The 27967-nt window shown below is 47.8% G+C and overlaps 2 non-coding genes across 2 annotated transcripts; both read left to right on the top strand.

Annotated features, from left to right (window-relative positions):
* Positions 1–22932: 22932 nt before the first annotated feature.
* Positions 22933–23015, top strand: trnav-uac (transfer RNA valine (anticodon UAC)). The gene has a single exon. It is a non-coding gene; the product is annotated as a tRNA-Val (tRNA).
* A 4094-nt stretch (positions 23016–27109) lies between these two features.
* On the top strand, positions 27110–27192 carry trnam-cau (transfer RNA methionine (anticodon CAU)). Its single transcript has one exon. It is a non-coding gene; the product is annotated as a tRNA-Met (tRNA).
* The last annotated feature ends 775 nt before the right edge of the window (positions 27193–27967 follow it).

The raw sequence follows: 27967 nt of genomic DNA, 5'->3' as shown, positions 1-27967 counted from the left end.
TAAGAAGCAGAACCTCAAAGTTAATCATCTCTGGATTATTACCTGAGCCATGTGCAAATTGGCATAGGACAAATAAGATTAGAGAAAGTAATGTGCGGCTGAAAGACTGGTGTGGTAGTAGTGGGTTCTGGTTCGTGGGGCATTGGCACCAGTACTGGGGAAAGAGGTGGCTGTACCGTTGGGACGGTCTACACCTGAACCGTGCTGGTGCCGGTGTTCTAGCGAGCCACATAACGAGGGAAGTAGAGACGGTTTTAAACTGAATAGTGGGGGCAAGGGATCAAATTTGGGAAGATATGGTGAATCAAGGAGGAGAGACAAGGCAAGAGAGAAAGGTATAAATATGGGAAATGATAAACAGACTGTGACAGGAAGGGACAGAATGTACAAATCTAAGAGTAAATCGACAGATAAGGCTAGAGGTGACAAAAATAATAAAAGGACAAAACTAAATGCTCTGTGTCTGAATGCATGGAGCATTTGAAACAAAACAGATGAACTGGGAGCACAAATAGAATAAATAAGTACGATCTGATAGTCATTACAGAGACATGGCTGCAGGGCGACATAGATTGGGATGTGAATATTGGAGGTGACATGGCGTTTCGGAAGGACAGGAAACTAGGAAAAGGTGGCGGGGTAGCTCTGTTAATTAATGATGGTATTAGCGTAATAGAGAGGGATGACCTGATTTCTGGAGATCAGGATGCAGAAGCAGTTTGGGTACAAATGAGAAATCATAAAGGCAAGAAGTCACTTGTGGGAGTGGTGTACAGGCCACCTAACATTAACCACACTGTCGGATGGGATATAAAGGAAGAAATAATGGCAGCTTGTCAGAAAGGTACTGTGATAATTATGGGGGATTTTAATCTACATATAGATTGGAAAATTCAGATGGGCAGAGGTAGCCTAGATGAGGAGTACATAGAATGTTTTGGGGATAATTTCTTGGAACAATACATTCTGGAGCCAACCAGAGAGCAGGCTATACGAGACCTGGCATTGTGCAACGAGATAGGATTAATTAATGACCTCATAGTTAAGGTGCCCCTAGGTAGTAGCGATTATAATATGATTGAATTTTACATTCCGTTTGAGGGAGAGGAGAGTGGGTCCCAGACTAGTATTTTAAATGTAAATAAGGGCAATTATAAGGTCATGAAAGCAGAGCTAGCTAAAGTGAACTGGCAAATTAGGTTAAGGGATAAGTCAATAGAGATGCAGTGGCAGACATTTAAGGGGATATTTCAGAATACACAGAATAGATACATTTCAACGAGAAAGAAAAGTTCCAAAGGTGGGACTCACCATCCATGGTTCACGAAAACAGTTAAAGATACTATCAAACTTAAAGAAAAAGCCTATAATTGTGCAAAGGTGGGAGGCAGGTCAGAAGATTGGACAGAATATAAAAAACAGCAAAGAATGACTAAAAGATTGATAAGGAAGGTAAAATTAGAGTATGAGAGAAAGCTCGCAAGGAATTTCAAGACAACTAGTAAGAGTTTCGAGAGATATTTTAAAAAGAAAAGAGTTAACAAAGCGACTGTTGGTCCTATAGAAAGTGTGTCTGGGGAATTACTAATGGATAATTAAGAGATGGCAGATGAATTGAACAGATACTTTGCATCGGTCTTCACTATTGAGTATACAAATAACATCCCAGTATTAGCTGTATATCAGCAAATTGAAGGGATGGAGGAACTCAAGAAAATTACAATCACCAGGGAAGTGGTACTAAACAAATTGTTGGAGCTGCGGGTTGACAAGTCGCCAGGTCCTGAATTGGCTAGTGAAATAGTTGATGCGCTGGTTTTAATATTCCAAAATTCCCTAGATTCGAGAAGGTTCCGTTAGATTGGAAAAGAGTGAATGTAACTCATTTATTCAAAAAGGGAGGGAGACAGAAAGCAGGAAACGACAGGCCAGTTAGCTTAACATTTGTCTTAGGGAAAATGTTTGGAGCTATTACAGAGGATGTTATAGCAGGGCATTTAGAAAAAATTAAGGTAATCAGGCAGAGTCAACATGGTTTTTTGAAAGGGAAATCATGTTTAACCAATTTATTGGAGTTCTTTGAGGGAGTTACATGTGCTGTGGATAAAGGGGAACCAGTGGATGTATTGTATTTCGATTTACAGAAGGATAAGGTGCCATATCAAAGGTTATTGCAGAAAATAAAAGCTCATGGTATCGGGGGTAACATATTGGCATGGATAGAAGATTGGCAAGCTGACAGGAAACAGAGAGTCAGCATAAATGGGTCATTTTCTGGTTGGCAAGAAGTAACGAGTGGTGTGCCACAGGGATCTGTGCTGGGGCCTCAACTTTTTACAATTTATATAAATGACTTAGATGAAGGGACCGAAGGTATTGTTGCTAAATTTGCTGATCACAAAGATAGGTAGGAAAGTAGGTCGTGAAGAGGACATAAGGGGGCTACAAAGGGATATAGATAAGTTAAGTGATTGGGCAAAGACCTGGCAAATGGAGTATAATGTGGGAAAGTCGGAAATTGTCCACTATGGCAGGAAGAATAAAAAAGCATATTATCTAAATGGTGAGAGATTGCAGAGCTCTGAGATGCAGAGGGATCTGGGTGTCCGAGGGCATGAATTGCAAAAGGTTAGTATGCAGGTCCAGCACGTAATTAGGAAAGCTAATAGAATGTTATCATTTATCACCATGGGAATTGAATACAATAGTAGGGAGGTTATGCTTCAGCTATACAGGACATTGGTGAGACCTCTTCTGCAGTACTGAGTACTGTACTGGTCTCCTTATTTGCGGAAGGATGTAAATGCATTGGAGGTAGTACAGAGAAAGTTTACGAGACTAATACATGGAATGGGTGGACTGTCTTACGAGGAAAGATTGGACAAGCTAGGCTTGTCTCCGCCAGAGTTTAGAAGAGAAAGAGGCGACATTGTTTGTTATTTAATTTATTAATTAACAAATTAGCTATCCTCCAGTCTTCCGGTACCTCACCCGTGGCTAACGATGATACAAAAATCTCTGCCAGCGCCCCAGCAATCTCCTCCCTTGCTTCCCATAGCATCCTTGGATACATCTGATCAGGCCCTGGGGATTTATCCACCTTAATGCGCTTCAAAACCTCCAACACCTCCTCCTTTGTAATGTTGATATGCTGCAGGATATCGCTGTTCCCTCCCTTGAACTCACTAGCTTCCATGACCTTCTCCACGGTAAATACAGACGAGAAATATTCATTTAAGACCTCGCCCATTTCGCGTGGCTTCACACATAGATTGCCACACTGATCCTTAAGGGGACCTACTCTCTCCCGAGCTACCCTTTTACTCTTAATACACTTATAGAATCTTTTAGGATTCTCCTTTATCTTATCTGCCAGGGAAATCTCATGGCCCCTTTTCGCCCTCCTAATTTCCTTCTTAAGTATACTCCTATATCCCCTATACTTCTCGAGGGACTCGCACGATCCCAGCTGCCTGTATCTGACGTATGCCTCCTTCTTTGTCCTAACCAGACCCTCAATATCCCTTGTCAACCAAGGTTCCCTAAACTTGCCAGCCTTGCCCTTCCATCGAACAGGAACATGCTGGCCCTGAACTCTTCCTATTTCACTTTTAAAAGCCTCCCACTTGCCAGACGTCCCTTTACCTGTAAACAGCCTCTCCCATTCAACTTTTGAGAGTTCCTGTCTGATGCCATGGAAATTAGCCTTCCCCCAATTTAGGACTTCAACCTGAGGACCAGTCCTATTCTTTTTCATAACTATCTTGAAGCTAATAGAGTTATGGTCACTGGTCCCAAAGTGCTACACAACTGCCATATCAACCACCTGCCCATCCTCATTTCCTAAGAGGCGATCGAGTGTAGCCCCTTCTCTAGTCGGGCCATCCACGTACTGCTTCAGAAAACTATCCTGGATTCACTTAACAAATTCTTCCCCATCTGATCCCTTTGCACTAAGGCAGTCCCAGTCAATATTAGGGAAGTTAAAATCACCTACTATTACAACCCTAGAATTCCTATACCTATCTGTGATTTCCCTACATATATGCTCCTCCACTTCCCCCTGACTATTGGGGGGCCTATAGTATAATCCCATCAAAGGGATCACCCTTTTATTATTTCTAAGTTCTACCAGTATGGCCTCACTGGACATTCACCCCGGGATATCCTCTCTAAGTACTGCCATGACGTCCTCTCTAATCAATAGTGCAACTCCCCCTCCTCTCTTACCTCCACCTCTGTCACGCCGGAAGGATCGGTACCGCGGAACATTGAGCTGCCAGTCCTGCCCATCCCTCAACCACGTTTCCGTAAGAGCTACAATACCACAATCCCATGTACCGATCCATGCTCTGAGTTCATCTGCCTTACCTGTAAGGATACTTGCATTAATGTAAATGCAGTTTAGCCCACCAGACCTTCCACGCTCCCTGTCCTGCCCCTGCCTGGCCTGCCTACTGGACTTGCTTGCTTTAACCTCTCCATTTGCCTCAACTATCTCATCGGAGAGACTACTACTTTGGGTCCCACCCCCGCTGCAAGACTAGTTTAAACCCTCCAGTGTATTACTATAAAATCTCCCTACAAGGATATTGGTCCCCTTCCAGTTCAGATGCAACCCGTCCCTCTTGTACAGGTCACCTCTGCACCAGAAGAGATCCCAATGATCCAAGTACCTGAAGCCCTCCCGCCTTCGCCAGTCTTCAGCAACGCATTCATTTTCCTAATCCTCCTATTCCTACCCGCACTAGCACGTGTCACAGGGAGTAATCCTGAGATTACAACCCTAGAGGTCCTGCTCTTTAACCTTCTGCCTAACTCCCTATATTCACGTTGCAGAACCTCATCTCTCTTCCTGCCTATGTCGTTCGTACCAATATGGACCACGATCTCTGGCTGCACACCCTCCCCTTTCAGAATTTCCGGCAGCTGCTCCGAAACATCCTTGACCCTAGTAATAGGGAGGCAACATACCATCCTGGAGTCTCGTTTGCGGCCACAGAAACGCCTATCTGCACCCCTTATGATAGAATCCCCTATCACAATAGCTCTTCTTCCCCTTTTCCTCCCCTGCTGTGCGGCAGAGCCCTCCGTGGTGCCACGGACCGCGCTGTTGCTCTTTTCCCCTGGGAGGTCATCCCCCCAACAGTAACCAAAGTGGTGTATCTGTTTGAGAGGGGGATGGCCACAGGGGACTCCTGCACTACCTGCCTGCTCCAAATATTCCATCTGGTGGTCACCCATCCCTTTTCTGCCTGTGCATCCATTACCTGCGGTGCGACCACCTCACTAAACATGCTATCCATGACGTCCTCAGCTTCGCGGACGCTCCACAGTGAAACCACCCGCAGGTCCAGCTCCATAATGCAAGTAGCCAGTAGCTGCAGCTGGATACACTTCCTGCACACATGGTCGTCATGGAGACTGGGAGTGTTCCTGAATCCCCACATAGCGCAGGAGGAGCATATCACGGGACTGAGTTCTCCTGCCATGACTTACCCTTAGATTAATTAGTTACTCCCTTAATTAAAAAATGCTAATGACACTCGGGGCCTTGTTCTACCCACTACAATCTAAAGTCCTTCATAAGTTACACTGAATAAAAAAAACACTTTAGTAGTACTCATCTTATCAGCAGAGGTTTTTTTTTCACCTAAAAAACTTTGCCCTTTTCTTTATGATATTTAAATACACTAACAGCAGTGACTCACCAACCAATCACCTTGCAGCTCTCCTCTGACGTCACAGTTGGCTTCTTTTTTTTCAAAACTCCAGCACACTGGTAGAGCTCCATTCCACTCCTGGAAGGTAAGAGACTGGGCCTCGATCCTCGGATTGGATTTATAGGCTCCGCTCTCGGCGTTCTCCTCATATCGGTCCATATAGGTCTGCTCCGCTCCGCTCCTCTCCGCTCCCGGAAGGTAATTCACCAGCTTTTGCAGAAAAGTAGGTCTTAAGCTGTTGCAGTACCTGTTAGAAAGATAGTCTAAGCTATTCTGAAGTCATCTTCCAATGTCATCTACATGGAAGCAGGATTTTAAAGGATAAGATGTAGTTTTTAAAAGTCACTTCAATCTTGCTCAAGAGTCTTCACAAAGAAGCCAAGTAAATCTTGATAAAAAGTCATATATATTTAGAGATCTTTTAAAAACCCTTCAATCTTGTTAATAAAAAGTCAGATGTAAATTTAAGAACTCTGATCAGGCCATGCTAAAAACTTACAGACAATTAAGAAATAAAATACAACATTTAAAATGTCTGAACTCCCTCTGAAAGTTGACCCCTGCTGCTGCCGGTGTCTTCCTGGAATAGTGGAGCTGTTGTGTCAACAGAAAAGTCCTTCCGGAGCGGCCCAGAGCCTGCTGGTACCGGCTTTAATCCAACCCAGGTAAAAATCAGGGTACATTGTGGGCAATGAGCCCAAATTGCTGAACTACAGGTCCCTGTCACTTTAAAGAGTGGGCTGGTGCGATTATGATCAGAGGCTCCTTCTAAGCACATTTCTCACCACCACAACTTCCAGATGCTGGTGTTAGTGTGTGCATGTACCGGCAGTTGCAGTGCTGTTCAGACCCTCAACAGCAGTGAAAGTCTCAGAGTTCACCGCTATTGGGGCTGTAAAATCCAGGCCAATATCTCACAGTCCTGTTAGATTTGCTCTCCCTCTGTACAAAATCAAACTCCACACATTGTCTTTCACTCACTCCTGTTTCCAGCCCTGACGGTGCAGAAATCCCCTCTCAACGGTACACAATCCAGTTGATTTCTGATCAAATACCTCCTTCCTCATTCAATAGAGGAAACAGAGACATGAACAGGAGTCAGGTGCAAGAAAGTTTCACCAACAGAGCAAAGAAAGGCACCAACAAAAGTTACACCTACTTTCCAAATCATTTCACTGGAATATTCTTTCACTTGTTTTGTCGGATGACTGCAATACATCTGAAAATGAGCACCATGAGGTTTGTGTTCACTAGTCACTTGTTCTCCTGTGTTTGTCTGTCAGGTTTGTAATTCAGTTTGTATTGGATATTGAAGAGAATCTCTTTTCAAGATGATTGCACATCGTACTGTGTTTAAAGCAACCAACTTGGAAAATGGCAGAAAATGAATGTTTCAATCCCTGTGTGACCAGATTCTTCCAATGCTTTTCAACAGCTAGATTGATGATGCTTGCAATCTGTATCCTGTGGAGAATGGGAGAGGAGAATAAAAACATGGTGCGTGAACAGGACAGACTGTGTAAAATGGGAGCACAGAAATACTGCCACCTCATTGAAAGTTAATGAGATTTATTCCAAGTCAGACACCTGTCCACAAATAACAAGTGAATAAATTAATGGTCCACTTTCAATCTAAATGGGACTGAGGTTCCAACAGAGAAGTTTTCTGGAAAATACCTGCTGCAGTTTTAAAATTGATGAACTGGAATATCTTATACTAACTTTCAAATAACTGTAGTGATTGTATAGTTCTCATAGTGGAGAGAAGGAGTTGTTTATAAATATAAGCAGAAAGACACATTTGTGGATTGGTGAATGAGCTTTATCTTTCTGAAATGTATTTGTCCATTGGTTGCAGGTCACTGGAAATTCTTTTTTACATTTCAATTGTAGCAGCAGCAGTTAGCAGCAAAATGTCTGATTAATCAGAGTAGTGGGTCTGGGAAACACTTAAACAGCCGAGACCCTGGAAAACAGAACTCCAAGTAATAGTTTAAATAAGGCACTGAACTGACAGAGCGGTGAAGGCCTGCTCAGGTCAGGAAAAAAAACCCGACCCGAACCTGACAGAACCACATTGGACTCGAGCCCGACCCGGCCCGAGTATCTCCATTTATTCCCACGCCCAAACCGACCCGAGCCTTACCCGACCACCGGAATGTTCACTTTACCTACCTCCCGATTCCGAATCTACAGGAAGCTGCAGCATGAGCGCAATGACATCATTGAGATGCTCACTTGCTCACTGAGCAGACTCAGAGTTTCCCTCCTTGATGTCCCGGACTCCCAGCTCAGGTTGGCTTTTCAACTTTTGACACTTACTAAACTCAACTTCCCAGCAGAGCAAAATGTAATACTTCCTGTGTGTTTCCGACCCGGACACAGCCCGAACTGGACCCAGCCCGACCCGAACCTGGCCCGACCTGACCTGAGCCCGAAAGCCAGACCCGGAAGAGCGACCCGACATGACCCGGACCCGACACAGGTCGCGGGTCTCGGGTTCAGGTCGGGTAGCAGGCCTTCACAGAGTGGAGGTCAGATGATGATTGAATTAATTTCAATCACTGAATCTAAACAAGAAGTAAATCTGTCAGGAATGAAACACTTTATTTTATTTGTGAGCTAGTGGCATAATGGTAGCGCGTCTGACTGCAGATCAGAAGATTGTGTGTTCAGATCACGTCAGGCTCAGTTATGTTTTACAGCAGCTCAAGTTCCTGGATTTGATATCAGAAGAGCGTTCGATCGATTGGAATGTTCTGTGAATGGTTGAATTTCAAGATAAACTTCAATAGATTAAAGTCCTGATTTCTGGTTCCATTTCCATGCTCAGTTCTTATTTCACACTGTTTTATATCAGAACAATGTTTCAGGGATGTGATGTGTCCATTGTTTGTGCAATCGCTCTGTCACCCAGTGTGAGAAATAAAACACAAACCGCCCAGCGTGCGGCTCAAACCCATACCTGGCTCTGTCTATAGGCCGCTTAGTTCAGTTGGTTAGGACGCAGTGTTGATAACAACAAGGCTGTGGATTTGATCCCCATGTGCGCTGTCACATGGTCAGTCATTAATTTGACACATTTTTGTAACACTTAAAATCCAACTTTTAGATGCAAACAAGATTACATAAAATGTCAGAGGGAATTTATTTTGAATAACATCCATTGTATCTTTGTCACTGGTCTGGAGTAACACAGAATTCTTTCCAGTTATCTTCCGTTTGCTGATAAACATTGAACTCGTGGCCTGTTCTCGTTAATGGTCACGAGCAGCAAAAACAGACAGAATGAGTCTGACCGCCCAGAGATGTGGAAAAGGCTTCAGTTTGGGACAAATGCAGCAAATCAAATGTTCACCCGACCCCGAAAGATTCAAAAACTGGGGAAAAGGACACAAGGAGATAGAGAATAAGCTAAAGCAGACAATGTAAATATTTCCCATCCTTGATATCTCTCTATTCCAATCCAACCTTCAGAGTTGGGGAAATAATTTCAGTGTAAATTGTGCAGCTCAAGAGTCAAAACCAAAGGGCGATGCAGAATAAAGGAGAACTGCCAAAACCCCAGATTGAACCAGGGATCTTCAGTCTAACACACTCCCAGCTGAGCTATTGCAATCTCACAGCCTTGGGATGATAAGTGGCAAGTAACATTCGCACCACACAAGTGCCAGGCAATGACCATCTGCAACAAGAGAGAATCTAACTATCTCCCCTTGACATTCAATAGCATTACAATCACTGAATCCCCCACTATCAACATCATGGAGGTTACCATGGGTAGCCATACAAATAACGTGACTACAAGAGCAGGTCAGAGGCTTGGAATCCTGAGGCGAGTAATTACAGTGCAGCTGTTGGCTCCACCCCAGGGGCTGAATTTGTTCTGTAAACCATGAAGCAGCTTCCTCTCAAATCCCAGATTTATCAATAAATCCTCTTACAAAAGCCCCAAAGTGTGATATATTCCTCTCACTCAACCATGACTCCTGACTCCCCAAAGCCTGTCCACCATCCACAAGGCACAAGTCAAGAGTGTGATGGAACACTCTCCACTTGCCTGGATGGGTGCAATTCCAACTCAAGAATCTCAACACCGTCCATGCAAAAGCAGCCCACATGATTGGCACCCCATCTACAAACATTCACTCCCTCCACCATCGGCACACAGTGGCAGCAGTGTGTACCGTCTACAAGATGCACTGCAGCAATGCACCAAGACTCCTTAGACAGCACCTTCCAAACCCAGCGACCTTTACCACCGAGAAGGGCAAGGGCAGCAAATGCAGGGGATACCACCATCTGCAAGTTCCCCTCAAAGCCACACACCATCCTGACTTGGAACTATATCGCCGTTCCTTCACTGTCGCTGGGTCAAAATCCTGGAACTCCCTTCCTCACAGCTCTGTGGGTGTACCTACCCCACATGGACTGCAGCGGTTCAAGAAGGCAGTTCACCACCACCTTCTCATGGGCAACTAGGGATGGGCAATAAATGCTGGCCTCGCCAGCGATGCCCACATCGCATGAATGAATGAATAAAAAAGTGAAGTATCCCTTGTGTCATTGTTTTGGTAGAAAATATAACCCTGGTGGAATTGCCCCTCCCAATCACACCTCACTTCATAGAACATAGAAAATGGAGAAAATTTATGGCACAGAATGAGACCATTTAGCAATCGTGTCTGTGCCAGCTGAAAAAGAGTGATCCAGCCCAATCCCACTTTCCAGGTCTTGGGAAAGGGATCTGAACAGATCTCAGAGCTCACATTATGTGAATGTTCTGTTGAAGTGTTGGTGAGCTGATATACCAGGGGAGATTCACACTGTTAGACACAGTGTGAAATACATTCAAGTATTTATAAAACATTACAACATGTGAGTAATATTCCCCATTGATTTCTCAGCACTGATGGATTGTGAAGTGGGAGACAGCCAGAAGTCCCAGTGAACCACACTGACCCTGAGCTGAGAATGAAATGAGATAAAGTTCAGTCTTCAGCAGTGAGATCCTGCAGAGAGGTAAGAGTCCTGAATCAAGGAGAGACTTTCTCATCCTGCTGTTGAATCTCATTTCAAACACTCCTTGAACTCTCTGCCGAGGAATTCAGAGCTGGATAACGGCTGTAAAATCAGCCGAAAAGGGAAATAGAAAACACCCACCGTGGGCTCAAACTCAAAAACTTGAGATTCAGAGTTTCTTGCTTTCATCGACTGAGCTCACTAGGCCTGAGACAGAGTCCCCGGCCTGTCTGTTATTGGACGGTGCAGCTGTTGGCTCCACCCCAGGGGCTGAATTTGTTCTGCAAACCATGAACCAGCTTCCTTTCAAATCCCAGGTTTATCAGTAAATCCTCTTACAAAATCCCCAAAGTGTGATATATTCCTCTCATTCATCCAGAATAAAAGTTACATCTTTTGCTCTTTTTACCTTTCAAACATTGACTTCTATTTTACTCAGCATTTATTTCTCTCTCCTTTTTATGTTGTGCATTTCCTAATAAACATTTCATTTCAATTATTTATGAGGGATGAAATGAACAGAAAAGATTTTCTGCAATGGTACCAGGGGTGTGGGACAGAGTGAGTGGTTCGGATCTGGAATACACTGCCTGAGAGTGTGCTGGAGGCAGATTCAATCGTGGCTTTCAAAAGGGAATTGGATAAACACCTGAATAGAGAAAATTTGCAGGGCTACAATGAAAGGGCAGAGGAGTGGAATTAGCTGATTTGCTCTTGCAAAGAGCTATCACGGACATGATGGACTGAATGGTCTCCTTCTGTACTGTAACCATTTGATTCCTTGATTCTAACTCTGTCAAAGTTGTTCTGAACTTGCTCTGCTCCAAGGAGAACAACCCCAGCTTTTCCAGTCTCTGCACATAACTGAAGTTATGAGGAACCATGGGGAACCCACTGTAAACCTTCCTCCAGACAGAAATACAACTGTTCACCACCACACTGTGACCCAGCTGTTCACATGATTTGGATGTGGGGACCAAATGTAGTACTTCCAAGTTTGCAGATGACACAAAACTAGGTGGGAATGTGTGTTGTGAGGAAAATGCAAAGCGGCTTCCAGGGAATTTGGACAGACTTAGTGAGTGGACAAGAAAGTGGCACATGAAATATAATGTGTAAAAATGTGAGGTTATCCACTTTGGCAGGAGAAACAGATGTGCAGATTATTTGTTAAATGGTAAAAGTGTGAATGTACAAAGGGGCCTGGGTGTCCTTGTCAATAAGTGACTGAAAGCTAACATGCCAGTGCAGCAAGCAATTCAGAAGACGAATGATATGTTAGCCTCTATCACAAGAGGATTTGAGTATAGGAGTAGTGAAGTCTTGCTTCAATTGTATATAACCTTGTTTGGACTGCACTTTGGAATACTGTGTGAAGTTTTGTTCGCCTTACATTAGGAAGGATATCATTGCCATCGAGGGAGTGCAACGAAGGTTCACCAGACTTGTTCCCGGGATGGCGGGACTGTCAAATGAAGAGAGATTGGGGAAACTGGGCCTGTATTCTCTAGAGTTTTGAAGAATGAGAGGTGATCTCATTGAAACTTACAAAATATTTAAAGGGATAGACAGGTAGATGAAACTAAGATGTCTCCCCCGGTTGAGGAGTCTAGAACCAGGGGACACAATTTCAACGTAAGGGGAAAGCCACTTAGGACAGCGATGAGGAGAAATTTCTTTACTCAGTGGGTTGTGAATCTTTGGAATTCTCTACCTCAGAGGGCTGTGGAAGTTCAGTCATTGAGTATGTTTAAAGCAGAGATTGACAGATTTCTAAATACAAATGACATAGGGGAGATGGAGATAGTGTGGGAAAAAGGCATTGAAGTGGACGATCAGTCATCATCATATTGAATGGCAGGGTGGGCTCGATGGGCTGAATGGCCTACTCCTGCTCCTATGTTCCTATCAGTCTGCAAACGTCATATGCATGCTGTCATTGTCCCTTTTATTCCATGGGCTTCAGTTTTACTGGCAGTCTAGTATGTGACATCATCAAGAAGGTTTTCAATAAGTTAAATAAGGAGAAATTGTTTCCAGTGGCAAAAGGGTCAGTAACCAGAGGATGTATTTATCAGGTGATTGAGAAAGGACCAGAGGCGAAATGAGGAATGATTTTTTATACAGTGATGTGTTGTGATCTGGAATGCACTGTTTGATCAGGACTTGAAAGCAGATTCAGTAGTAACTTTGAAAAGCGATAGGGATAAATACTGGAAGGAAAAATGTACAGATTACAGGAGACAGCACTGACACAATGGACCAAATGGTCTCCTTCTTTGGGTATCGTTCTATGGTTTTATGAACATAATGTTGATACAATTCGCTGAGTTGGAAGGGAAGTGAACCCAGATTCCGGGTATTCTAAACACCAGACCCAAACCAAATGAACAAGCCTGTTGTTTAATCTCTGTTTTTCACACCAGCTTCTCCTCGCTCTTTCTGTGTTTCCTGCCTGGTCTGTTCCTCTGACCTTCATTCCTGACACTCTATTGAGAATGGCCAACTCACTGCGCCTCTCACGCACACCGTCACTCCACCCCTTCACCCACATCCAAACCTCTCTGTTCAACAGTACCTCACATCTGCTCCTCTGCTCCATTAATATAACAGGAAAACATTTTCAAACAGACATCTCCAGAGAGTGAACGTTCCAGTAAGACAAGGTAAAGAGCAGATTCATTCACTTTAAACACAGAGAGAGCAGCTCTCCCTGTTCAGTCTAAGGAGCAGATCTGGTTTCACTCCCATTAGTCTTAGAGGCATGTGCCAGAATTTTAAGGGACCGTTGGAGACGGGAATGGAGGCCGGGGAGGGGGAGGGGGGTGTGTAAAATAGGGATGGAAGACGTTGGACCGGATTTTTCTGTCGGCGGCTGACATGGAGGGCAGACTTCGCACATCCACATGGCAAGAAGGCATTTAAAGTATTTATGAGTCCAATTGTCAGCAATTTTATTCACTGGATCCAATTGAACTAATAGCACACGGGAACCACGGGGCTTCAGAGCCTCGCCTGGTTAAAGGAGGTGACTGGGAGGTGGGAGCTGAGTGTTGTCTTCACTGGGAAGCTATCGGGTGAGGCAGCAAAACTTGGCAGCAAGGGTGGAGGGGGAAAGGGCATCGGGAAACACTGTCAGGAGTGGGGGCCAATGTGCCAGCTCTGCAGAGGGAACAACACAAGGGTGCCATTGGGGCAGTGCCACATCATTGAGGGTGACAAGTGAGGTAAATGTGGCTGGGTGTTGTTTACTGTGAAGGCCTTGCACTCAGGGAGGGGCAACCTGTCATGGGCTTCATTCGAGGCTCTCATTGGATTCGAGGCTCCCATTGAGGAGGAGGAGGAGGAGTAGAGAGGAAGGGAGGGAGGCGCAGGCACCAGCAGGGGCACCACAGCTGCTTGGGGGCCCACAGGAAGGCCAGCCTCGAACAGGAGGCTGGAGAAGGAGGCAGAGGAACACGTCAGCCGAGGTTCAACTACCTGCAGATGTCCGAGTGACAGTGTCTCCGCAGACTGCACCTCTCCACGGAGGTCGTCACTGATCTCTCTCCCATGATGCAGCTGTGCCCCATGCGACTTGGTGGGCACCTGATGCCAGTGTCACTGAAGGTCACCGTGCCACTGAACTTCTTCACCACCAGATCATTGCGGGGATCCACTGGAGATATGTGTGGAATCTCACAGTCTGTAGTGAATCAGTGCATCAAGGAGGTCACCAATGTCCTCTTCAGGAGGGCCGGTGACTATGTGCACATTGATCCAAACAGTCAAGCTGAGAGAGCTATAGGATTCGGGGCCATCGCTGGATTCCACCAGGTGTAGGGTGTCATTGACTGCACCCATGTGCCCATCAAGGCTCCTGCAGACCGGCCAGCAGCCTTCAACAGGAAGGGCTTCCACTTGTTCAGTGTGCAATTGGTCTGCGACCACTGCAAATGGATCCCACAGGTGTGTGCACAAATCCCGGGAAGCAGCCGCAACGCCTGCATACCAAGGCACTCCCAGGTGCCAGAACCTTTTCGCGGCCCCATCCGCTTTCAGAGATGGACCCTTGGAGACAAGGGCTACCCACTGAGGACATGACTACTGACGTCTGTGAGGAACCCACGCACGGATGCAGAGGAGAGGTACAACACCTGCTGCGGGTCAACCCGAGCGACCGTCAAGGAGGCCATTGGTCTCCTGAAGATGAGATTCAGGTGCCTAGATCGATCCAGTGGAGCCCTTCAGTATGTCCCGGCGAGGGTCTCACATATCGTGGTGGTTTGCTGTGCACAGCACAATCTGGCATTACAGAGGGGTGAGGTGTTGACTAGTGAGGATATCGTGGAGTGTGATGTCTCCTCTGATGATGAGGATGTGGAGGAGGATGCTGCCCAAGCAGTGCCAGATGAAGAACCTCAGGCACAGTAGGAAAGGGGCCATGAGATACACACAAGGGAGACATGAGACACCCTTATACATTCAAGTTTCCTTTGAGCCTTACCACCTTCTGGAACCACAGCAATAAAGTCTTAGCTTTAAGCAGCCCTGTTGTCACCTCCTTCCTTCTGTTCTGCAGCGTCCAGGTACACATCGCACAGTGACAAGGCCGAAGCTTTGTAAACTCAGGGCTTGGTCCCTCACTTCCAGCCCCTTGGGAGGAAGGGTTTAAATGAAGTCCCAAAGGGTATCAACAATAAGAAGGAGACATAGTGAGAGAACATCATTTCTTTATTCCGTGTGACACCAAACACAACCCTATCCATCTGGAATGTACATTTACCCGTGAACCCCTCAGTGAATCTAGGTGCTCTTCTTAAATCTTTTCCGGGTGCTCCTACGTGGTGCTCCCCCTGCTCTGTCAGCTGAGATGGAGACAGGCTGCTGACCTTGCTGCCCCATGGCTTGGGATGACATTGGTGGCCGTCCTCTTGCTGCCTGAGGCCTGGAGGGCCCCGGCACACTGAGGGCCTCCTGCACAGGTACAGGGACCCCCCACTGTCATCGAGGATGATGGAGGCAGGCTCTTGCATCACTTGTGTCACTGGCAGAGGGGCTTTGGAGCTACTGTCCACACCAGGAGCACCCTGAGAGGAGACCCCAGATGTAGCAGCCAGCTGCTCCTCCCCCTTATAAGACACACTTGTACCTCGCTGCTGACCTGAGAGGGATGTGGACCTGGTGAAGAGTTCAGGTGCCTCGTCCCCCCTCTCACCTTGTCACCGCTGGATGGATCTCATGGACAAAGCGATGGAGTGCAAGTCTGTGCGCATCTCCGGCAGCCACTGATTGGTCGGCTGGATCTGGCTCTCCATCAGAGTCACCAATCTCTCAAGGAAGGAAGCCAGACACACCCCCATCAGAGACAGTGCAGCATGCAAGGCCTGGATGGACTCCTCCATCATCCGAACTTGGGTACACATAACCTCTGGCAACTCTGCCAGATGTTGCCTGACCTCTTGCTGCAGCTGCAGTATTTCCCGTGTTGCTGGTGACACCAGAGGCACGTCATCAGCCTGGGACTCAGCATGGGCCTGGCCTCCCACAGACTTCCAACTGCCAGTGGCCTCGGCTGTCACAGCCTCCGTCAGCTGCCCGGGACTGTCTGTGACGTGCTCACCAGCTTGTGTGCCCAAATCTAACAGCAAGTGGATACCCACCGAGTGAGGGTTTCTGTGCTGCTGGAGGGTGCAGGGGAATGAGGTGATGGTGCACCATCTGAGGCTCCCTCCTCCTCCTCAGAAGTGTCTGGCTGTCCCACAGTCTCTCCAGCTCTTCGCTCTTGTCGTTCATCCTAGCCTGCATGTGAAAACAGGGACATTGAAGGGTTAGGGTCTGCCCATCGTGACATTCCAACCACCCCTACTGTGCAGCTCCATTGATGCAGTGGTGAACAGATGAGCAGTATGGCTCCTTTGCAGCGGATGCTCCCTTGTGCCCCAGGAGATGTTCACTCACTCTCTTAGGTAGGTGTCCCTGCCTCTCCATCAGCTATGGAGCAGCTGCTTTGCTGCCCGGCCTGTTCCATGGCCTCCTCCTCCATCGGGATGAGGACATGGAGATTAGGCATCCACTGCCAGTCTTGACATGCTCTTTCCGATTGTGGGCTGTCTTCTCCTGCAGCCACTATGATCAACAAAGTTAGTCTCCCAGCGGGGACAAGCCCAATATCTCTGATGGTGATAGTCCAGCAGTCCATGATGTGGACACACATATTCCTCCTGCATGTGGCCCCTCTCGAGGGACTGTGTGAGTTTATACAATGACTGATGTGCACCTCCCACCGAGATGCAGCCAAGCCTCAGGCAGCATGTCCTGCTGCCCTTCCCCAATACACATGACTGGGTGGTCACTCCCTTTCCACCAAACACTCCCTCTCACTCTGCCATGCGCAATGTCCAAAGGGTCCAAAGTGTTTTGAGTTTGCGCCTGAGCAGCCCGGATCCGGTCATTGACCCACTTCGTGCACTGGATCCATGTCTTGGGGGTGACCCCACGGCTGCTGACTTCACCTACTATCTCAAAGCAGCTTTGCTTGGTCAGGTGGACAGGTGTCCACCTCCCATCCCTGGGGAAGAGGATCTTCCACCTATCTGTTGTCACCTGGAGGCAAACCTGCAGGATGGCATCGCCAAACCATTGGACCATGGTCACTGCAGGCTCGCATTCAGCTCCTTACCTATCAGGCAGCAGAGACAGCAGAACGGGTCCTGGGGCATCAGTGACAGCAGAACGGGTCCTGGGGCATCAGTGACAGCAAAACGGGTCCTGGGCAGCAGAGGCAGCAGAACAGGTCCTGGGGCAGCAGAGGCAGCAGAACAGGTCCTGGGGCAACGGAGGCAGCAGAACAGGTCCTGGGGCAGCAGATGCAGCAGAACAGGTCCTGGGGCAGCAGAGGCAGCAGAACAGGTCCTGGGGCAGTAGATGCAGCAGAACTGGTCCTGGGGCAGCAGAGGCAGCAGAACAGGTCCTGGGGCAACGGAGGCAGCAGAACGGGTCCTGGGGCAGCAGAGGCAGCAGAACAGGTCCTGGGGCAACGGAGGCAGCAGAACAGGTCCTGGGGCAGCAGATGCAGCAGAACAGGTCCTGGGGCAGCAGATGCAGCAGAACAGGTCCTGGGGCAGCAGAGGCAGCAGAACAGGTCCTGGGGCAGCAGATGCAGCAGAACAGGTCCTGGGGCAACGGAGGCAGCTGAACAGGTCCTGGGGCAGCAGATGCAGCAGAACTGTTCTGGGGCAGCAGAGGCAGCAGAACAGGTCCTGGGGCAGCAGATGCAGCAGAACTGGTCCTGGGGCAGCAGATGCAGCAGAACGGGTCCTGGGGCAGCAGATGCAGCAGAACAGGTCCTGGGGCAGCAGATGCAGCAGAACAGGTCCTGGGGCAGCGGAGGCAGCAGAACAGGTCCTGGGGCAGCAGATGCAGCAGAATGGGTCCTGGAGCAGCAGAGGCAGCAGAACGGGTCCTGGGGCGGCAGAGGCAGCAGAACGGGTCCTGGGGCAGCAGAACGGGTCCTGGAGCAGCAGAGGCAGCAGAACGGGTCCTGGGGCAGCAGAACGGGTCCTGGGGCATCAGAGGCAGCAGAACGGGTCCTGGGGCAGCAGAGGCAGCAGAACGGGTCCTGGAGCAGCAGAGGCAGCAGAACGGGTCCTGGGGCGGCAGAACGGGTCCTGGGGCATCAGAGGCAGCAGAACGGGTCCTGGGGCAGCAGAATGGGTCCTGGAGCAGCAGAGGCAGCAGAACGGGTCCTGGGGCAGCAGAACGGGTCCTGGGGCATCAGAGGCAGCAGAACGGGTCTTGGGGCAGCAGAACGGATCCTGGGGCAGCAGATGCAGCAGAACGGGTCCTGGAGCAGCAGAGGCAGCAGAACGGGTCCTGGGGCATCAGAGGCAGCAGAACGGGTCTTGGGGCAGCAGAACGGGTCCTGGGACAGCAGAACGGGACCTGGGGCAGCAGAGGCAGCAGAACGGGTTCTGGGACAGCAGAGGCAGCAGAACGGGTTCTGGGACAGCTGAGGCAGCAGAATGGGTCCTGGGGCAGCAGAGGCAGCAGAACGGGACCTGGGGCAGCAGAGGGCTCTCAGGAAGACACTCCTTTAAACCAGGCAGCAGTGAATGCAGGTCTGGCAGCCCTTTCAATATGGTGCCAGCACCAGCCGTTGTATCAGATGTCGGTGCCATTGGTGCCTCGTTCCCTACCTCTGGTCCTTGTTTACATGGGCCCCACCCCTCCCTTCATTAATTGGTTGGCTGCTCCGTGATCGGGGTCGGTCGGCCACATTTCACTCGTGTGGTGACGACACCCACTTCCGGTGCCTCTGCCGAGAGCCGCACCGTTAGTTTAAAATTCAGCCCATGGGGTCAAGAGTGGAAAATCTCCCCTCTGATTCTCTCTACTTAAAATGAAGGAGACACCAAATTAAAACTGATGAAACCAGGGATTGTATCTTGGTTCTTCAATCTATTGTTCTCCCAACTGAGCTATTCCAGCCTCACTGTGAACTCATCTTCATTGGAGACAAATATAACTCCAGGCGGAATTTCCCCACCCGTTCATTCCTCACTTCAGGGGAATGGGACCCGACCAGATCGCGGAACTCAGATTATGTTAATGTTCTGCTCTTGATATCTTAATATTATCTTGCGTTTGAGCCACTTTTAATCAGGTTCATGGACAAATTCTTCCATCATCCCTTCTCCCACATTCCCTCTCTCTCATTCATTCTTTATTCCTCACAATCCAGAAAGGGTTAGGAATCAGAGCTCACCCCCAAACCCTCTGCACACAGACCTCTGTCTGTTACCCTGTTTGATCCAAGAGACCAGTCAATAAATTACACTCTTTATAAACACAGAAAGCTGCCTCAGAGTGTTGGACAGAGATAAATACACTGAAGTCTTTTGAAAAAAGTTCATCTTACGGGTTGTTACTGAGCCCACAGAGCAGGGCGAGCCCAGGCTCCAGCCCCAGCCCCAGCCTGTGCTGTGTTAGCTGATGCCACCTGGTGTGATGCTGAGCCATACGGAGCAGGAAAGGGCCTGGTTGTAGTCATGGCCTGTGTTGTGTTAACTGATCCCACTCAGTGTGGTAGGAGCCACACAGAACAGACTGGGCCCAGGCTCCTTCCTCAGCCTGAGGGATGATAGTTCTTCTCACACGTTGTTGTACAGAGCCCCACACAGAACAGGGAAATCACAGGCTCCATCCCCGGCCTGTGGTATTTTACTTCATCGCACCTGGTATGGTACGGAGTCCCCAGAGCAGGAAAGATCCAGCTTCCATCTCCGGCCTGTGCTGAATTAGCTGATCTGACCTGGTTGGCACTGAACCGCAATCAGGGAAGGATGGGCCGAGGCTCCATGGCCTGTGGTGTGTTAGTTATTCTCATTTGGTGAGGTACTGAGCACCATATAGAGCAGGATGGGCCTGTGCTCAGTGAGCTGATCTCACCTTGTGTGGTCCTGAGACCCACACACAAAGCAGGACAGGCCTAGGCCTCATCCCCGGCCTGTGTTCAATTAGCAGATCTCAGCCAAAAGATTTTGATAAGGTTCCACACAAGAGGCTTCTCGATAAGATTAAAGGCCCTGGTATCAGTGGTAATATATTGATCTGGATTGGGAACTGACTGGCAGACGTAGGCAGAAAGTAGTTCCAGATGGATCTGGATCTGTTTGGAGACCAGTTACCAGTGGTGTCCCACAGGGATCGGTGTTGGGACTGTTGCTCTTTACTATTTTTATTAATGATCTGGATGTAGGTGTAGGGGGCACCATCTGTAAATTTACAGATGATTTGAAGATCTGTGCGAGTGTTTAGACTGCAGACGATACTCGACTGTTTCAGGCTGATCTTAATGTGTTGGGAGATTGGGTTCATGACTGGTAAATGATGTTTAATTTGGGTAAGTGCAGTGTTATTCATGTGGACAGGGCGAATGCTCAACATTCATACACCCTTCAGGGAAAAACATTAAAGCAGGTGGAGAAAGAAAATAATTTTGAGCAGAGATCTGGATGTTCTGGTGCACAGATCTCTAAAGTTACAGCAGCAATGCTGTGAAGTGATAGTTGGAGCAAATAGAGGGTTGGGCTGCATTCAGAGGACAATTGAGTATAAAATGAGGCATATTCTTTCATGGGATGTGAGCGACACTGGCAAGGCCAGAATTTGTTACCCATCCCTAATTGTCCTTGACAAGGTGGCGGTGAGCTCCCTTCTTGAACTGCTGCACTCCATGTGGTGTAGGTACACCCACAGTGCTGTTAGGAAGGGAGATCCAGAATTTTGACCCAGCATCAGTGCATGAACAGCGATATATTTGCAGATCAGATGGTGTGTGACTTGGAGGGGAGCTTGCACATGGTGGTGTTTCCATGCATCTGCAGCCCTTGTCCTTCAAGGTGGTGGAGGTCTTCGGTTTGGAAGGTGCTGTCTGCGGAGCCTTGGTGAGTTGCAGCAGTGCATCTGGTAGATGGTACACACTACTGCCACTGTACGTCAGTGATGAAGGGAGTAAATGTTTAAGGTGGTGAATGGAGTGACAATCAAGGCGGCTGCTTTGTCCTGGACAGTGTCGGGTTTATAGAGTATTGTTGGTGCTGCGCTCATCCTGGTTTGTGCCTGTAGATGGTTGACAAGTTTTGGAGAGTCAAAAATCACAAAATTATTGCAGTGCAGAAGGAGGCCATTCGGCCCATTGTGTCTGCATAGAATGATAGAACATAGAAAATTTACAGCACAGGCAGGCCAAAAAACGAGCCACCCAGCTGAATCCCATTGCCCAGCATTTGGACCGTAGCCCTGCAGGTTCAGGTACTTGAGGTGCACATCCAGACACCTTTTAAATGAGTTGAGGGTTTCTGCCTCAGCTACCCTTATCGGCAGTGAGTTCCAGACTCCCACAGCCCTCTGGGTGAAAAAACCTTTCCTCATCTCCCCTCTAATTGTTCAACACATCAATTTAAATCTATGCCCCCTAGTCACTGACCTCCCTACTAAGGTAAATAGACCCTTCCCATCCATTCTATCCAGACCCCTCACAATTTTGTACATTTCAATCAAATCTCCCCTCAGCCTCCTCTATTCAACCCCAGCTGATCCAATCTTTCCTCATCGCTGCATTTTTCCAGAGCTGGCAACATCCTCGTAAATCTCCTCTGTAACCTCTCTAGTGCAATTACATCCTTTCTGGAATGAGGTGACCAGAACTGCACACAGAACTCAAGTTGTGGCCGAACTAATGATTGATACAGTTCCAGCATAACCTCCCTGCTCTGATATTCTATACATCGGCTAATAAAGGAAAGGATTCCATAAGCCTTCTCAACCAACTTATCAACCTGTCCTGCTACTTTCAGGGATTTGTGGACATTCACTTCAAGGTCCCTCACTTCCTCTACACCTCTCAGCATTCACCCATTAATTGTGTATTCCTTTGCTGTGTTTGACCTCACCAAAGGCATCACCTCACACTTCTCCAAGTTGAGTTCCATTTGCCACTTTTCTGCCCACCTGACCAGTCCATTTCTCCAGCTCTCCTAATGAGCATTTCACCACGTGCCTTGAGCTGAGTTGTTCATCACAGAATTCCCACTATCTGATTTACTTTTGTAGCCAGAGTATGTATATGAATGGTCCAGTTAAGCTTTTGTCAATGGTAACCCCCAGGATGTTGATGGTGGGGGGATTCAGCGATGGTAATGCTGTTTATCGTCAAAGGGAGATGGTTACATTCTCTCTTGTTGGAGATGGTAATTGCCTGGTACTTATGTGGTGTGAATGTTACTTGCCACTCAGCAGCCCAAGTCTGAATGTTGTCCAGGTCTTGCTGCTTCTGGACACGGACTCCTTCAGTATCTGAGATGTCCCGAATTTGTCCTTTTATGAAACCTTGGTCAGGACTCACTTGGAATATTGTATCCAGTCTTGGTCTCCTCACATGATGGGTGATATTGAGGCTTTGGAAAGGGTACAGAGGAGAGACATTCGACGAATTCCCAGTATAAGACATCTTGGTTATCAAGTTAGACTAAAAGAGTTGGGACCCTACACCTTAGAGAAACCTAGACTGAGGGGTGATCCGATTGAGGTTCATAAATAATGAAGAGTCCAATTTAGCATGGGAGAGGAGTCATAACTTTATATTGGAAAAGGCCAGATGGCACCCGGATCACATTAAATTTCATTTTCAGTGGTGGGCTAACGTACCAGGATGGCCGAGTGGTTAAGGCGTTGGTCTTACGATCCAATAGACATGTGTCTATGTGGGTTCAAACCCCACTCCTGGTATCTGTGCTTACAAAATGTTACTTATTCTTTCCCTGACTTTTGCCTTGCACCATCATCTCTTCTGTCATTTAATCACTCTTGCCTTCCAACTGATCACAGCTTCCTATTATTTGATCTGCCCCAGCACCGTTCCTTGGCTCTGCGCTTGCTTATAATCTGGTAAATCTTTAACTTAATCTCCTCTGTACCCTGACAATGACCTTCTCATCCTTCCTGGATTGTGGTTCCTCACAGGATCCGCTGCCTCTCCGACTCCCCTCCAGGTAACTGAAGGCCCTGAGCCTTGGTCTCGCTTTATACGCTAGCTGGTAGTTGATTCCTTGCAGGTCTGCCACCGCTCAGGAGAAGCTCAAGACCCAGATCAAGCAAAGTATCAAGAGGAATGTGAACAAAGGCTCCCTGGTGCAGAGCAAGGGACAGGGCGCCTCCGGCTCCTTCAAAATCAGCAAGAAGGAAAACCCAGGGAAAAGTGGGAAAGAAGGTGAAGAAACCAGCAGCCAAGAAATCTTTAGTGAAGAAACCAGCAGACAAGAAATCTTCAGTGAAGAAACCAGCAGACAAGAAATCTTTAGTGAAGAAACCAGCAGACAAGAAAGTGACAACAAAGAAAGTAACAGCCAAGAAAACGAGCAGCAAGGCGGCGGCAACGCCAAATAAGGCGGTGAAGAAAGCAGCGCTTCAGAAAATGTCTCCTGCGAAGAAGGTCAAAAAAGGCAAGAGTGCGGCGGGCGGAAAGGCGCTGAAGAAAATGCAGACATGGAAGAGCAAGGTCAAGCCGAAAGCAGCGAAGTCTCAGAAAGCAGGGTCTGGAAAGAAGTGAAAGCGCGGGAAACTTGTAAACATCTGAACACAAAGGCTCTTCTCAGAGCCACCAACATCTCTCAGGAAAGAGCTGATCCCCTGATCAAATGATCCCTGTCCAGGCTGCGCCTGCAGATTCCACACGGAAATGATTTGGAGTAAATCCAGGATCCCTGGTGACTCCCCTCCACCCAGCCCTTTCCCCACTCTCTGTCATAAAACAGAGGGATGTCCGGCCCTCACTCTAACTGGGGATGTGTTCGGTGCAGTCTCAGTTCACAAATTCAGGGGGAGAGTTTGTAAGACAGTAACACTGGCGGAGAAACCCCACCTCACAACTCAAACCCCAACACATGAGTTTCTCCAATTCAGCTGGAGTCGGGTGAAAACAGGAGCTGGGATAGGCTGTGATCGGGAATGTTAGGAATGGATTTGTTCAGGGAGGAACGTACCTGGAATCTCCGAAAATAATAGTTCCTTATTTCCCCAGATGACACATTCTGCAGTGAGAGTGAAAAGTCTCTTCACTGCTTCACATTTATTAATTGTTTGGTTCGAGATGAATAATGAGTCAGAGAGTAATGACAGGATCTGAAGCTTCTCTCACACCAGCCCTTGAATGACTCAGTGTGAAGTGTCCAATGTGTGAAGCTACTGCCAGGGTTTGTCAATCTGAACAGTTTCAGCTCAGTTACTGGGGGCCTGGAATCCCCGCAGTTTGACTCTGTCTCTGATTGGTCACCCGCTTCTCAATCCAATTCTTAACAAATAGGAGAATCACATATAAGTAAATAGAAGTTCTCATTGGCTCAGATTTTCCAATTGGAAAAAGCCCGGCAATTCCAGAGCAGGAAGGAATTGAAGTGATGGAAAATTTCAATTTTCAGGCAACAATTTTAAAACCTCTCATTTTGTGTTCTGTTTTCCTGTATTTACCGTCACAAAATCCTGACGCGATTTTTTTTTTTAGATTAGAGATACAGCACTGAAACAGGCCCTTCGGCCCACCGAGTCTGTGCCGAACATCAACCACCCATTTATACTAATCCTACACTAATCCCATATTCCTACCAAACATCCCCACCTGTCCCTATATTTCCCTACCACCTACCTATACTACTGACAATTTATAATGGCCAATTTACCTATCAACCTGCAAGTCTTTTGGCAGGAAACCGGAGCACCCAGAGAAAACCCACGCAGACACAGGGAGAACTTGCAAACTCCACACAGGCAGTACCCGGAATTGAACCCAGGTTCCTGGAGCTGCGAGGCTGCGGTGCTAACCACTGCGCCACTGTGCCGCGATTTTAGGAACCGTTTTCATTTGTCAATCTGTTAACTGTAAGGGGCGGGAGGAAGGTCCGGTTCAGCAATTTAAAACGGGACAAATATCAGCTTCCACTCTGTAAAAGGAACAAATTAGCGACGAACCGCTTCTCACAGGCTTCTCGGGGACTGACAGAAACGAGCGGTTTCTGATCTTTTCTCCTGAAAGAGGCGGATAATGCTGCAGGGAGCAATGAACTGCCCTTCACTTTCTGGCTGCTAATACATCCCTGACTTTAAACAGTTCAAACAGCGACTGATGCTTCTGCCGGAAAATTAGCAGATTCACCAGAATGATCCCGGTCCATCATGGCCAAAGACATCCAGCTGGCCCGCCGCATCCGCGGGGAACGCACCTAAAACCCAGCTTCAGTCACAAGTGTAACAAGGGCTCTTTTCAGAGCCACCAAATCAGCAAAGGAAAGAGCTGCCATCTCTGTTCATCATCAAACCCATTAGATTGAGGGGCGGCCACATGGTTTCTGTTTTGTCACATCACTTTCCCGAAAGGCCTGTCGGACTGAGAGCTGATCTGGAATTTAGAAAGCAGCATTACCGGAGACTCATTGCTGCTCAGCACAATCTCAACCCCGCTCCTGGGATCCGTTAGCTGGCATTTGGGGAAAAGAAATGGATCCCAGTTTTATTTGGAAGGCATTAATGGAGCCGGTTCCGTTCACATGAGGGTTATTTACAAACATTACCCAATGAGTTCACTAATATTTGAATCCATTGGAGATCAGTACACAGGATATGTAAGGCAGCTCGGTCACTCTGACTGAAACCGCCAGTTCCCCGGGGCTGCAGACCCTGACACTGCGGGGAGAGAATCCCCGACTCTATCCCGCCGCTGGGGGAAACAGACAGCTCTGTGTCCGCAGAATAGGGAGGGCCGGGGGGAAGGCACACCTGAAAGCGCTGCAATGGACTCAGCTCCTGTGTGTGCACAACTCTCACTGATTCCGTCCTCTGGGAACAGTGCGGTCTAAACAGATCAGGTTGGGAGAGAAACACACAGCCCGAGAATGGCCTCTTCCTTCCTGCATTTACTCTGTTCCGGGAGCAGATTCTCATTGAGAAGCGGCGCTCAGATCACCGGAGAGAAAAAAAAACACAATTCAAACTGTCCAAATGAAAAACAGAGAATTAACCCGGACACTTCCATTATTAAATTAATTCATCAGCTCCGAACCAGTTCCCGTTAATGTACCGGGATAATCTCGGGATTTATAAAATCGAAGGCAGCGGGATTTATTAAATTGTTGATTCTGACACCCTGTAGTTCACTTCTTCACTTAACGAGAGGGGGAGATGTGTGAGCAGAGAAACAGAGCGAAATCCAGAGAGGGAACTGAAAACACACCTGGACAGATGTGAAACAGGTCAATCCACTGTTACAATAACTCCATCACTGACTCCCTCCTGACAGTAACCAGTCCTTTCACAGAGACTGTGGGTGGCTCTGAAAAGAGCCTTTGGTTTATTTGATGACATTTTGGCCGCTTTACTTTTTCTGGGAGCTCTGAGCGCTGGTTTTCTTGGGCAGCAGCACGGCCTGGATATTAGGCAGCACCCTGCCCTGAGCGATAGTCACTCCTCCCAGCAGCTTGTTGAGCTCCTCGTCGTTGCGGACGGCCAGCTGCAGGTGTCTGAGGATGTTGCGGGTCTTCTTGTTGTCCCGGGCTGCGTTCCCGGCCAGCTCGAGGATTTCAGCGGTCAGATACTCGAGCACAGCAGCCAGATAGACCGGGGCTCCGGCACCCACACGCTCAGCATAGTTACCCTTTCTCAGGAGCCTGTGAACACGGCCCACCGGGAACTGCAGTCCAGCCCGGGAGGAGCGAGACTTGGCCTTGGCTCGAGCTTTCCCGCTGGTCTTTCCTCTTCCAGACATTTCCACAATCTCACAAATACTTTCACAAAGAATGAATAATTTCCTTAGCATTGATAGCACGTCGCAGGTAGTCAGGCTGGCCGAGCGGTCTAAGGCGTTGCGTTCATGTCGCAGTCTCCATTGGAGGCGTGGGTTCGAATCCCACTTCTGACACCTTGTGTTTTGACTGCACTGGAGGCGTTTGGGAGCAGCGGTGAAAAGCAAAGAGAAAGCAGGAAAGAATATGGACAAACAAAGGAACAATGGACCCAAAGATGTTGCAACAAAACATGAGAGTTAGAGCCAACTGAGCAAACAGCAGGGCACATAAAAGATCAAAAATGTAACCTTTGTATCGGGGTGGAAGATGTTGCCAATATCCTTAATGAATACTTTACTGTTTTCCCGAATGAGAGGGTGATGCAGATATTGTTATGAAGGAGGAGGAGTGTGAAGTATTGGACGTGATAACTTAAGGAGAGAGGAAGTATAAATGGGATGAGCATCCTTGAATGTGGAAAAATCACCAGGACCAGATGAAATGTACCCCAGGCTGTTGAAAGAAGCCAGGGAAGAAATAGTGGAAGGTCTGACTATCATTTTCCAATCCCTCACTGGATACAGGTGTGGTGCCAGAGGATTGGAGGTCTTGTAACGTTGCAATAAAAGCAAAATACGAGGCAGATCAAGCATGGCTGATCCTTTCGAGTAGAGAAACAGGGCTGAATTCCCTGAACCAGTGCTACAGCTTTCAGAATAGAAGGAGCCTATACACACCTGATGGGTCCCACTTAAACAAAAGAGCTGGAGGTGTTGACGGTCAGAACAGATAAAATGTGGAGGAGTGTTTGAAGCAGATGCTGTGTAGTTACTGTAGTTGTACTATGGAGTTATTTCAAGGAGGTGATTCTGAATGTAATGGATCAACGTGGACCCGTCCAAGGCAAAG

Source organism: Heterodontus francisci, unplaced genomic scaffold (genome assembly GCF_036365525.1).
Source record: "Heterodontus francisci isolate sHetFra1 unplaced genomic scaffold, sHetFra1.hap1 HAP1_SCAFFOLD_43, whole genome shotgun sequence".
Taxonomy (NCBI): domain Eukaryota; kingdom Metazoa; phylum Chordata; class Chondrichthyes; order Heterodontiformes; family Heterodontidae; genus Heterodontus; species Heterodontus francisci.
Note: the sequence above shows the minus strand (reverse complement) of the source record. Positions and strands in the feature narration are given on the sequence as shown.